We start from the raw sequence: 15251 nt of genomic DNA on the forward strand, positions 1-15251 counted from the left end.
CACTCTTCCATAATCGTACGTATGTATGTACATACATATATAAATATATTTAATGAAGACGTTATTTAAAAAGTTATCAGTTATATTGTTTAGGTAAATCATGAGATATATGTACGTGGTCTATAATACATTTTAATTTGTTATTATGTATACGGGCATTTAGACTTTATATGTCATATCATTATTGTTTATATATTCAAGTATTATGAACGTTCAACACATACGTACATAGATGACACTATTTTTACCTATGCAATGTAATAATTTGATTAATAATGTATTATAATGTCAATGAGTAATACTAATATTATTATTTTTATTATATATATGCATACATTTGTATATTCATGTATTATGAACTTTCAACATACATATACATACATATGTAGCTGCAATTAATTTTACCTATCCAAAGTAAGACTAATAACCAATGTATGATGATCTATTTATTTGTTTATTTACAGGTATAAACTAATTTCAATGCATCATATAATATAAACAATAGCAATAGATAAGAGTAATAAAATCAGTAATATACCGTTAATCATATAACATATATAACAAAAATAGATAAAGACAATAATAAAAATAATGAAAAACAGTATTCTGAATAGACCTAATAAAGTGACCATAAGACACACTAAATATGTCGATGTCCGTATGATCAGCTACATAAATATATGGCAAAATAGCCCCATGACTGTGCATATCAGAGAAATGAAAAGAATGCTAGAATTCGCAATAATAGGCGAAAGCTGAACATGTTTACTTACTCTATAAACCAAATTCACTAAGAATTTAGTTTTTTCGCTTAATTTTTATCTGGTATATTATATAAGAGCCGTAACGTGGGGATGACCTCTGGTTCAAGATTGAAGGGGGCGCCAAAACGCGGTTGATAATAAGCGGAATTTTTTCAACTCCTGGATAGCAAGTGACCGGAACTTACAAGATACTTGGGAGAGGCGGCATAGAGGATTGTTAACACTTGCAGCACTGTGATGGATAACGAGTGACCAGGACTTATATTTTATTTTATCTCTCTAAATATACTGAACGCATGGTCTTCGTATTTTATGTATTCCTCAATCAAATCAAAGCCTCTATGATTCGAATTATGTAATTTCAAAATAAAAACGGGTCTGGGTCACTGCATCGAAAGTGACTTGAATAAAACTTGAAAGATATTATCTATTTTTTACGTTTATATTGATTTTTTATCGATTTTTTTAACGTCGTAAATAATCCATTTAATTGATATTAACTTTTTTTAAATCTATTTAGCATAGTAAGGCAATTTTTAGTAACTTCTTAAAAGGTTGATTACTTTTTTAAATTTTACAATTGATTTTAAAATACAGATGAGTGCTACAAGGAGGGGTGCAATTCGCCCCATTAATTTACGAAAATAATAATATTCTCCTCTTAATTAAATTTATTTTAAATGGTAAAACGGAATTTTTGATGTCTTACTTATTCTTATTCGAATATTGCGCGTTAAAAAAAAGATATGGAGGAGGGGCGCTAGTAGAATGTTTGCCTCGGGGCGCAAACTGCGTCTCTGCATCATATTTATGAAAAATTTTACTTAAAAATATGTGTTGTTTGCGTATTTACGATAAAAATAAATTTTTAACCAAAATAATTTAATTTCAGTTTTTCTTGTCAAACATGTTTCGAGATGAAAATGTGTTTCACTAAAACGTGTAGTATATGTTTTATAATTTTCCCTAAATTGTCTGTCTGTCTGTATGTCTGAGATAACGCTTGCTGTACTATAATAGTCGTTTCGATTCGACATACATATGTACGTCACAGCTAAACCACTGCCAACAAAACGTATACAATATAATACGAATATAATAACAAAATAAAAATATTCTATATATGCTGTTTGCTACCAATGTTTCCTCTAGGCAAAAATACGGTACTACGTCTCTGAGCAATCACCGCCATCCATTGATAATTTATTAAATTAATTTTTCTATTTTTCTATTTATTAATTACTTTTTTTATTTATTTAATTATTTTCCATTTTTATATTGTTTACATGTGGGTAAGTAGATAGTTTTTATCATTTTTTTTTTAAATTAAATATATTTAAAAGGTATTAGAAAAAAATCGACCGCGTGCGGATTCAACACATAACCGACCCATTTCTTTTAATTTAATAACTTAATGTGCCAACACACTTGCGATTATATTTCATCAAATACAACACTAGAAGTAATATAAAGAAGAACTTCATCCCTCAGCTATATACATACATATGTATGTAGGTAGACATCGAAATCACTCACATATAAAACATTTCAAAAATCATCGGTCAAAATCAGTCAAAAGTATACAGATAAACGTATTGTTGCGTAGGGGTGGGTGGAGGATCCAAGTAAAAGGCCTTAGTCGTTTCACAACATTTATTGATGATTAAGGAGATACTCGCACTGGCAGTGCTCAGTCCAGAATGACCTGATATCGCCTAAGTATCGCCTTATAAGGGGTAGATCTCTCAGGATGTCTAATCTGTTTACCTATTGTATAGTCACGTATTCGGATATGTATTCCCACGACATTCTGTCCCACGGTACGGGTCAGTTCTGCGAAGGGATTAATAACGGTCATTGTTTAGCCTATATGCACTTAGAGTCTAGATATAATCCTTGAACGTTCACACAGTCTCTGGGATTCTATTCGCTTAATCCGCGGTGTACGTAACAGTATAATATAATATCCAATTTGAAACTGAAGCATTGATTGTAACAGTTCGTTTCGAACACAATCACCGCTCAATTTCCCTTACTCTCGTCGATGTAAAAGATACCATGCAATACACGGTCACAAATGAGAATTTGGAATCGATTGCGCAACCACCCAACACATTCGAATGAAATTGCGCAAGTGTAGTTGCGCAATTGTGTGCACAAATCACGATGTGCACGAATTGAAATCCGCACATCCACATGTCGGTGGGGGGGAGGGGTGGGAGGATATCCCCCACCCACCCCTTCGTCGACTTTCCGCCCACCCTGTATATCAAACAATTATGTGCACGTTTCGCGCTGTCACAGTATGTTTCGCAGAGCCACCCACTCCGCTGTAATATTAAACGGAACACATTCACACCGGTCGGTGTGTTTGTACATATTTTATATCGCCGCGTGAAAGCTCGCTCGAAGCCCTTTACCTGTGTGCGACTATGAATATATGTATGTAAGTGCATACATACATATGATATAAAACGATCCGAGGTCCACTTCCGTTTTTCATATCGTATTTCCGTTTAAATCCGTTATGAGTGTGTATTGTAGTATTATACGGTGGCTGCTCACCTGTGAATTACACCTACCGGATTACGACAAAGCGAGCACGTGGCAATCATGCATGCATTGATTAATGTCTTCGTTTTGTTTTTGTCGAAATTGATTCTGGTTTAAATAAATACATGAGTTTACCGTGATGAGAAAGTAGATTTTTAAGGTTCGTTTATACCAGTACAGCTGAAGTCGGCATCTATGTACACGTAAACAGCAGTACGAGAAATATTCTTTAGCACATCCCATATGCCCACATTCATACATTATTTATTTATTTATATACAATTTTGCCATAGTGACTTTACATGTCAGCTTCAAGTCATCAGTATGGCTACACAAAAAGAAAATTAAAAAACATTAAACAAAATATAAAACATAAAATGCTACGATCCCAAACTAAACAATCCCTCAACCAGATCAGTATATTTTAGATTGAATAAATCCAAACCAATAGAAATCCAGTTGCGGGGCTTGATGCCCCTGGCAACAGGGGACGAAACCATTAAATTGGCACGTGCTCCAGGTGAGGAGAATTAATCTCGGTATCTAGTATTGCTGAGATTGCTGGGAAAACTGAAGTTAAATTCAGCAACAATTTGAGGATTGCACAGCAAAATTAATGTGTTACATAGTATCGTATCCATAACAGAAGTAACCGACACGATCTATTCATATTATACAGTAGTACATGTCATCGAAACGTATTAAGCAGCATCGATTTTCTTTACGCATTGAGTGACGTTATAGTGGCGAGTGCACCCGTACTAATGATAGTGCGTATTATTGTTTTCGGAAATGTCATATTGTGACAATATTGACCCGAAGATACGTCACAAGTAATATTGCGCCGTTTCGTCGCGCTCTGTTATTTATATGTAAGCCGATTTTGCTTTAAAAACATGTATAAACGTACCGGAAATGGGCGGTGCTGTATAGTATGAATAGAAATTGTCTTTTTTATGCACTATTGTACCGAGTTGTTGAGGTGCAATGCTGGATAATATACACTGACATTTAATGTTAATCGAGCTTTTAGATTAAATATTTAGAATAAATTGCTAGAAATAATTATTTTTCTATATGCACATATGTATATACAGGGGTCCTGATTACTTTTCGGTCCATCGAAATGAAGAACATATGTAGGAACGAAAACAAACACGGTGTATGCTGCAAAAAATTTAAATACCGAAATTTTAAATAAAAAGTGTTGGGTAAATTGAAAAAAAAGCCCGTAATGTACCTTTACATTCATTTTTAATTTAATTTAAAAATACATCTTATGGCGGCATTCTTATTTGATGTGTTAAAAACTGAAACATTTCTGTAGCTCATCGTACATATATAAATTTGTATAAATATGTTTGTGTGTAAAGCCAAACTTTGTCGTATATTTTCATAACGTACAAATTATGTAAGCAATTCCTTTTTATCATAAAAAATTCCGTGAAACAATATTTTATAACACTTTCATAAAATTAAATTTGTACTCCAAACCTCAAAATGTACCCAAAAGTATTTCGATTAAATTTTATTTTATTTACTATATAATCAGAAACGTCAATCATCCGATTTGGGTTGTGATTCACTCATCTAAATATAGAACGTAAAAAAATCAATACCATTTCTGCTACCACTCAATATATAAAAAATATATTTAAAAAAATTAAAAATCGGTTAAAAGCAGTTCCAACCTCTGCGTAGTACGAAATAATTTAATGACATTAACAATGCAACATCTAACTATGCGGAGAATTGCGTTTGCTCAGGTTAAACATTAAATATTGAGACTGTTCTGGATTCAAGGTTCACTTACACAGTACATATTTTATACTAAGATTTAAACCAATTTTTCATTATGCGAGGGTTGCTCTTTAAGTTTCTGGCCTAATAATGAAAAAACAAATATTTATCATCGAAATTGGTTTTATTGTTTTTCAAAATATTCTCCATGAAGACTAATACACTTTTACATGCGTTGAAACTAATTTTCAAAGAACTTTTTCCAATCCGATTGAGGTATCTCCAAAATAAGAGTTTTGAACGCATCAACCGCTTCTTCGGGCGTCGAAAATCGTTGACCACGTAATTTATTTTTGATGTGCGGGGATAAAAAGAAGTCATTGGGTGCCAAATCAGGGCTGTACGGTGGATGACCCATCAATTTGATGTGTTGAGTGCTCAAATAGGCGGTTGTTTGAGTTGATGTGTGAGAGCTCGCATTGTCATGATGGAGAATGATTCGTCTTTGGCGGTTGGTTTTCCTTATTTCTCCGAAAACTTCTGGCAAACAAATGGTTGTGTATCATTCAGAATTGACCATTCTACGTTTCACCCGTGGTACGGTTGCGACATGTCCAGTTTTTCCAAAAAAAAGGCGACCATTTAATTCGAAGTGCTTCGTGCGCGAACAACTTTTGTTGGGTTTGATTCATCTTGGAAGACCAATACGGTGGACTGCTGTTTTTTTTCGGGCTCATATGCATAGATCCATGATTCGTCACCTGTGCAGATGTTATACACAGCATTTGATGCACCGCGATTGTATTTTTGCAACATTTCCTTGCACCAATCGACACGAGCCTCTTTCTGCATGATTGTCAAACTATGCGGGATCCAACGCAAACAAATTTTTTTTTACGGCCAAATGATCATGCAATATCTTATTTACTGGTGTGATACTAATGTTCAAAGATGCCTGAATATCCCGGTATGTCACATGACGATCTTGAATTATCAGTTCACGCACAGCATTAATATTTTCTGGAAAAACAGCTGATTTTGGACGAAGTTTACGAAATTCATCTTGGAGCAAACTACGCCCACGATTAAATTCGTTATACCAGTTTTTCACAGTGCTGTAGGGTAGTGCTTTATTGCCATATAAAGAACTAAGTTTATCGATGCACTCTTGCCTCAATAGTCCACGTCGAAAGTTATGAAAAATAATCGCACGAATATGTTCACGTGTCAATTACATTTTTTGGCAGGTATGAATTTTTCAAGTCCCTCTAAAAAAATATAAGTTGTTGTAAGACAAAGTGTTATGAGAACTTTTATGCTAAAAAATGTCAAACTTTACAATAAAACCAATTTCGATGATAAATATTTGTTTTTTCATTATTAGGCCAAAAACTTAAAAAGCAACCCTCGTACGAATATGAAGCATCGTCAGAGGAATATTTTTGAAATTTTCACAACAAGCTCTGAAAGATAGGACCTTTAAAAAAAACAAAACCTGCCCATGACGTGCGTCAAAATCAGGTCGTCCTTCAATAATAATTGAAATTTAAGAGGAAAATGGGGCGCCATTGGCTCGCGACCGGACCTGCCATTGTGCCGTCACAATGACGGCTCTAAAGAAATCATACAATATAGCCCTATACACAGAAGAGAGCACAGAAAAAATATCGACAGCTGAAATAATTCATTTTGAGCGAAGAAAATTCGCGCCTTCAATTTCATGTACTTCCTCGTTGGCTCTTGTAGAGTTTGACGCGCCGCGCCATTGTGACGCCGCGAAGCAAACGTACAATAGGACGTTCGAGAGCGACTTCGAATCAAATTTCGACAAGATATTGTGCCACAACTACCTACACATGTATACATGTATTGTGTAAATACATCAAAATATACGTAGGATGTACTGAATGTGCCAATTTTTTAAATAACTTGTCCTTTTTATTCGATTACTAAGTTTCTATGCACGTAAAACCTATTCATGTACATAAGGTATACATTTGGTTTTTGAGATTTTTTAAGCAGTCATAAAAATTGATCTATGTACATAATATACAAAGACACTTTGTATGTACAATGTATGTATGTATGTAAGTTTTAGTTCGTAGAATCCGTGACGTTAAATTTAATAAAAGTACAAATGAATATTCAAATAAATTTAATAAAATGTCTAATATTAGATTAACCATGTTTAAGCGGTTTATATTGCAAATACCGAGCGAAGCCGGGTAAAACCACTATTAAACTAGAAAAGGATAAACACACAATAATTTAAATCTTATATACGTGGCTTGCTGTATTGCAAAATTAACTTTTCTATGAAATTTTCGTATCCAATAAATCGTCAGCTATGAATTGATACAATGCTTACTTGTGATATGGAGATTTTTTTTTTACTGTTACGTAAATATTTATTTATTTACTTTATAATATTTTTAATATGTACTTTATTTTGTAAAACGTAAGTAAATAATGCTATTATATGTATGTATATTTATTTTTCATTATATTTCCATTGGATTAACCTTCATTTGAAATCTATTAAAGACTGTGTATATTATTCTAGACATTTACTAAATTTGTATATTTTACAATTAATGATACTTTATGATAATACGAAAAATATTCCACTCAAATAATATAAACATGTTTTAAAAATGTATGAAACTCTTTAAATTTAAATATATATTTTTTTAATGCTTAATTTTGAATAATTTAAAAACACCAATTAATCTAGGTGAAGAATATTTTATTCTTAAAGCTAGAAATAAGATATAAATATATATATATATATATATATATATATATATATATATATATATATATATATATATATATATATATATATATATATATATATATATAAACAAAGCTATCCTCCCGCCGCGAGTGTGACAATAATCGCGCCGGGCCTACTTCGCACTACTACGGAAACGGGAAAGGGAATGAGAACGGGAACGGGAACGGGAGTGGGAACGGGAGTGGGAACGGGAACGGGAACGGGAATTGCACGCGTTACTGTGGCATTGCAACGCATGCCGGGATCAGTTAGTATATGTATAAAATGTATACATGTATGTACAAATTTGACCATAGGTGTCGCTTTGGGGAAACCTGTAATGGCACAATGGTAAAAGTATAAATTTTAAAATTAATGAATTAATTATTTATGAGCCAGTAAACGATTTGTTGTATCATTTATATGAATTATAATATAAATACAAAACAAACTAACTAATTGAGGGTTAAATTGAATTACATAAATTTTACAGCGGTCTGGCCATTGACTGGTAAAACATGAGATTTAAATTTCTCCAAGTGTGGAATTACATGGACAAATAAACAGTAAACTACCCAGCAAATTTAAATTCGAATTACCACTCTAATCCGGCAAATTTACAGAGAGGAAGAGACATCGGAATCGTTCGAATGGGGGTCTTTGACAAAGCGTTCCCTTTGGGAATTCAACTCTTCCTTGGCTCGCCTGTCTTTGCACATCTGTAATTACATTTCGCAACAACGATAAACTATTGCAAAAGATACTGGTTTACTTTTTTCCTACAACAACGAATGATTTGATTCATGAAATATTCAGCAGTTGATAGTTTCAATCCAAACATGATACAGGTATACATAAATACATAAATATGTACATATGTATATACATACATATATTATTTACGCCGAATTTTGACGGACGTGAAACGATTTGACAGTCAACATTCGATGCTCGAAACCCTGTCAAACCGAACACTGACGAATATACCTTAATTAATATTGTATAACTTTGGTAAATTGAAATTTGGTAAATAAATTAATATCAATATAAAAGGTGATTTATCATTTTTTTTATTTATACTTGAAAGTCCTGGATTTTAAATTAAAATTGTATGATCATTTATGTAACACATTTGTTGTTTTTTTCACATTTAAATATATCTGTACATATTATATGTATAATAGCTACCGAAATTGATAATAATTTGAATAATCGTTGTATGTTATTTAAAATATTATATTTAATTTGGCGTTGAATATTATGGTCAACTCTAAAGTTTTCTTCGGTTTTGATGAAATTAAAAAGTTCGTCAAACGTACACTGCGAAAATTTCCATGGATACAAAGTTGGTAATTAAATTTAATCCCTATGCAAATAATGGACTTTATTGAACGAAACGACACATTTTCTATTTGTGTACACAAATGATTATTGATTTTTAAAAATTAAATAATGCCAATTTTGATTTTAAAACAATAACAATAATCATATTTGGGTCTAAATTCTAGAATAATCTTATCTTTACTTACTTTAGAAAATAGCCTACGAGTACTAAAAGATGATATTGTATACTCATAAGGTAGTGAAAAATCCCTATACTTTTAAATCACAACAGCAAAAATTGATACAAATCGAACATAATCTACTTTTGCGTAAAATCCATTATTTATTGTAAAATACAATATAATGCCACAAGCTACATAGCTATTAAATATTTCTCCGCTCTGAAGTAATTGGATCCGAATAAATATTTAACTGGGCGAGATCCCCGGTTTTCCCGCGCGTTTAAAAAAATATATTATATGAACACGAACCTACAGATCTTGCACCCCCATCCGATTTCCACCACCACCCACCACCCACTTTTTGTATTTTATTTTTCCGGTTTTATTTCGGGCCGCCGTAGCCATGGCAGCAAATCTGCTCACGATGGAAGCGGAGCGAGCTCCCAATCTTAACCGCTTACCGTAGAGGAAAGGGTGGGGTGTCCCGATAGATACCGCGTATTCGGTTCCCTTTATCACGCTTTATCCTGAATAGGAATGAATTTGGCATAGTCTAAATCCACGGTAGTAGTTGTATTGAATTGGAACGCAACAGACAAACAGGTGGCGGGCCGTGGGGTGGTCGGGGAATCTCGGCAGAAAACTGCGCTAACAGCAATTTTGAGGAAAAGCTGAAATTTTAATAGGTTCTCCCATAAAAAAAATGAATTCTAAAGCGAAACAGATTAATGGGGACTTAAAATAATTGAGAAAAAATACGTATACTTATAGGTATAAATATATATCCAAATCCATACAACTTAACATTAAGCTGGATAATAAGATTAGAACAGCTGGCTATATATGTATGTACCAATTTATTTATTTATTGAAAAATCAACCGGCCTCAGATGTAGAAATTCATAAAAATAAAAAATAAATATAACAAAATAACATCTGAGCCTAATTATAGATTTTTACAAAATACATAATATATCTAGTACATATATGTAGATAAACAAATGAAAAAGAAAATAATAAAAACTAAAATATGACTAAATAGAACAATGCATAATTAAACATAAAGTGATATAATATAATTGGATAAAGAATATATAATAGGAATAGAAATGAATCAATCAATGAGTAATATCGTCAACGATATGAGTATTTATAGAAAGTGAGAAAGAACTGAGGTATTAATATTTATGTATGTAGATCTGAAGCAATTTGTAATAATGGAGGAGGTACTACTAGAAGAAAAATGTAGTTTCATATATGGTAAACTTTTTATTCTAATGCCAAGTTGACACGATACGAGTGCACTCATATCGTTTACGAATCCGCTAATTTTGTCAGTCGAACGTTACTCGAATGATGCCACGTTATAAGTAACGTCCGTGTGACTCGGTCTGGATTTATTCGTTTCACATCAACCCGGTATAAACATTGTTAATACATTTTTTATAAAAACATTTATGGAGATCTGGAGAAATTTGTCAAATGCAATAATTAAGGAGCAACCAATTTAAGAAAAGTGTAGTTTCATATATGGTAAACTATTTGTTTTTAATACAGGGTTTATGCGATACTCAGCCTGAATCCACTAATTTGGTCAATCCAACGTTACTTGGATGTTACTCGAACGTTGTCATGTAACGAGTAAGTGACTCGTTCGAACAACTCGGCTTTGGTTTATTCATATCATGTCTACCCGGTATAAAAATTGTTGATGCAAATTAAAAAAAATATCATATCTGTTATGTTAATAATGCTATAAGTGTCATTAATATTGTTGCGTGGACGCATAGAGGGGTTTCCAAGATCGGAGTGAAAGACGCAGTATAGTAGTAGAGGTAGTTTATTGTTCATGACGAGCGCCAATCAACTTATCTCAATAAAATAATATTTTATAGATAGTGTAACATTCTTCTAAAGGCCTTTGATTTACTAAAGGCATTTGATTTCATAAAGACATTTGATTTCAATAAATTAATTTTTATATATGATATAATACATCTACTGTAGGGCTGCCATACGTCCCCGTTGACAGGGACATGTCCCAGTTTCGAGGTCTGTGTCCCGGTGTCCCAGTCCGAGAGTCATTTGTCCCCGTCAATTTCAAAATTTAGACATTTAAAAAAATTATTCAATTATTTTTTAATATCTATCGAACAAGACCTTTTGAACCAAGAAATCTCAGGATGCACTCTCTATAGTGTGGTCCTAAAAGGAAAGACGTTTACACGTCAAAAATTGTACCCACTTAATATCTAATATGGATACGCGCGCGCATATTGGCAACACTGACAACGAGAGCGGCGGATGCCCACTGCCGGCCACTGCCCAATTTCGCCAGCTGGCAACACCGACAATGACACTGACAAGTACGAAGCGCGCGCAGTTCGTTTACTGTCTGCTGATAATATCCGTTTGTTCTGTTTGTTTCTGATCGAAGAGGACTGATATTTTGATGTAAGTTTTTCAATACATAGATATATAATAATTTTCAATAATAGTAAATATCTAGGTAATCAAGCAACCCAGGCATACAATAAACTGAAAAAAACACATGGACATTACGACGACACAAGTAGAAGCATTTGAAAAAGATGTAGAGAATTTTTACAACGTTGGAATTAATTATTTGGCAAAGTGGTCAGTTCCACTGGCGAAATATGATGTTTTTTCATGGATGCTTCTCCATGAAGTACCCGAATGGGAACATGTTGAAAAAACTATTGCTTATTTAAGTGAAAAAAATATTGTTCACGGATTCAATCTATGAGGAAGTAAAGTATATGAAGTCATTTATCGAAAATAAAAAAGCCGAAGAATGGAAAACGAAAGATGTGCATGATAAATGGTTATACTATTTCAAAAAAACTGAAGAGACAGAAATAAAAGCTAATCTACTGAAAATGTGCCAATACTTGTTCGCCATCCCACCGCACAATGCACATGTTGAACGTGTGTTGTCATTAATTAAAAATCAATGGACAGATGAGCGCAATTCGCTTTCTATTGACACAGTAAAAAGCATAATTCAATGTACTTTAAATTATAAAATGTCATGCATTGAATTCTATAATGATATTGTTGCGTAGGGGTGGGTGGAGGATCCAAGTAAAAGGCCAACAGTCGTATCACAGCATTTATTGATGATTAAGGAGATACACGCAGTGTCACTGCTAAGTCCAGAAAATGACATGATATCGCCTACGTACCGCTTTATAAGGGGTAGATCTCTCAGGGCGCCTAATCTGTTTACCTGTTGTATAGTCACGTATTCGGATATGTATTTCCACGACATTGGGTCTTCCCGTACTGATTCTGAGAAATAACTAATAACGGTCATTGTTTAGCCTAAATGCACTTAGAGTCCAGATATAATCCTGGAAGTAAGTGCAAGCACTTACATAGTTAATCCGATAACAGATAACCCTTGAACGGTCACATAGTCTCTGGGATTCTATTCGCTTAATCCACGGCGTACGTAACAATATTAAAGGGGAAAAAGAGTTACTTCAAAAAATGAAAACATCGGAAAAATATGATTGGGCAAAGAAGAGCGATGATAATGAAGTCACGGAAATCAGAGAAGAGTGAAGGCGATAGAAGAATAGGCTACAGTACATGAAATACAATGTTAATGTAAGGTTTCATTTAGTTAAATTTATTTGAATCGTCCAATTATCTATATTTATTTATTTAAGATTTGGTACAGACGCTTCCACAAAAAAAGCCTATTATCAATCTTAAAATTTTTCTTTCAATTCAATTTTTGTTTAGTTCCAATTACTTGTTGAAATGTTGTATATTTTTTTTATAATACAGCTATGAATATCGATAAAAATGTTTTGTTTTGTTTGTTGTTTTTTTTTTTTTTTTAGGGGGTGTCCCCGTCGGTGCTCCGACACTTATGGCAGCCCTAATCTACTGTTATCAATTTTCGAAATATCAATTTTGGTAAATTATGTGGGTTCTTGCAGTAGACTATAACACGTTCTGAGAAAGTAAAAAAAAATTATTTGTTTCCTCTCAGTTTATTAATAAAACTGTTTCATTGTATTAAACATAGATTATTTCATATCTCAATTGAAATCAATAAAACGCAAAGGCTAAATCCTAGCATATTACTAAAATAATTAAGTAAAAAAAAATCGATTCTGAGTTCGAATCAGTCAAAATCTCGAGTTTGAATTGTCGCATGATCACAAAACTTCATCTATTGTTACTACGTAAATATGTATGTATGTATGTACATAGATAAAGTAAAAATATATATTAAATAGAATAAATGTTAATGCATTATGATACCAAATATTTTGAGACAGTCAACTGAACTAATAGCATACACAAATCAGTCATATTATACATAGGTATAATATAACCAAAAATTGAAATGAAATCAATCAAAATTCACTCAAATTTTATAGCAAATCGAAACACTCTCAACCATTACAATACGACAAACTTTTATTATATTTCGTACGCGTTTCGCAATATTCCAAGCATTTCATACACACACGCACATCCGCAACAATATACCGATAGTAAAATACAAACGTAATAACAATATCGACAGACACGCAGAAATATCGGAAAAATATCCATGAATATTTTGTCGTGTTATAAATTCCACGGATCGGATTCTCGAAATTGGGTATCGTGCGAACGTCCCAACGTTACATTGGCTATTTCGTAAACCGCCTATCTAACCGATATAGATATATACGAGTGTATCCGGTCACAAACATGCGGAAGCAAAAAATAAAATAAAACCGGAAAGGAAAAAAATGGACACGTGTACTTTAAGAAGGAGAAGCGAATAAGGTATCACACACGTATCGAAAAGCTCGGATAAATGGAATACATACATACAGTCAGCAGCTTAAGATAAAAAAAATTGTATGTCTTCCTTGAAAGTGTTTTTCACAAAGATTGAGTAAGCTACAAAAATGAATTGAAAAGCAAAAAAGCTTTTATAATTGTATAATGATTTTTTAAAACTCATTGAGCGCCTAAAATGAATCATAATATTTTATTAGCATTTGAGAAACGATCTATATTTTTTATGACAATAGCCTTCTTCTTAATGATCATTTTATATTTAAATAAAAGTCGTTCAATCTTAAAAACACTTTCAATCTTCGTATTGTCTTCGTAGACGTCTTCGTATTGTCAACAGCGCAAAGAATGCTTCCGAGTCGGAGTCCATATTTAAACTACACAAAAAAACTACACTCTGGAACGAAAAGTGGCGAACACATGTCGCTGTGTTTGCGACAGGCCTAAGGATTGGTTTTTTATGTCAATGTTTTTTGTATTATTGAAACATACTAATTCGAGCGGTTAGTGATTTTGAGATTAAGAGTAAGCTAAAAAGTGCTGTTGTTTATGACCGCATGGATGACGCAATATTGAGATTAAAAACCAACCTTTATAAAAATGGTAAAGTGAAAAATTAGTAAAATCAGCTCGTAATATTATTTTTTATATTATATATATAAAAAATATATATAAAAATATATATATGTATTTTTAACTTTTATGATTTGACTTTTTTGACAGTTAGGGAAAAAAATATGTAAAAAAATTTTTTTTTACTTTTGAAACATATTAGCGACTTTTAAAATTTTTTGTCATTTTTATAAATTTTTCAAAGCAATAAAAATTTTAAATCAAAATACCATTTGACCATATTCCAATATTCGCTTTGGAACAGCATTACTAGATTTAGAATGAGACTGCAAAAGCCCTGTAAAAAATATCTGCAAAACTTGCCCTTTTTTTAAACGCCCATATGTACCTCTTAAACGAGAGCAAGCCAACAAAAATCATTGTCATATTCGAATTTAGTGTCCACTCCGGTAAGTAAAAAACATTTCTTATTGCTTAGTGTCAATAATATAACCTAATATATGTATAATG

The 15251-nt window shown here is 32.6% G+C and overlaps 1 protein-coding gene across 1 annotated transcript in view; it reads right to left on the reverse strand.

Moving 5' to 3' along the window:
* The window catches only part of LOC143910463 (cell adhesion molecule Dscam2-like), a 239810-nt gene that overhangs the window by 191256 nt on the left and 33303 nt on the right, over positions 1-15251 (reverse strand). The window lies entirely within an intron of this gene.

The sequence above is a fragment of the Arctopsyche grandis genome, chromosome 4 (genome assembly GCF_051622035.1).
Source record: "Arctopsyche grandis isolate Sample6627 chromosome 4, ASM5162203v2, whole genome shotgun sequence".
NCBI lineage: Eukaryota > Metazoa > Arthropoda > Insecta > Trichoptera > Hydropsychidae > Arctopsyche > Arctopsyche grandis.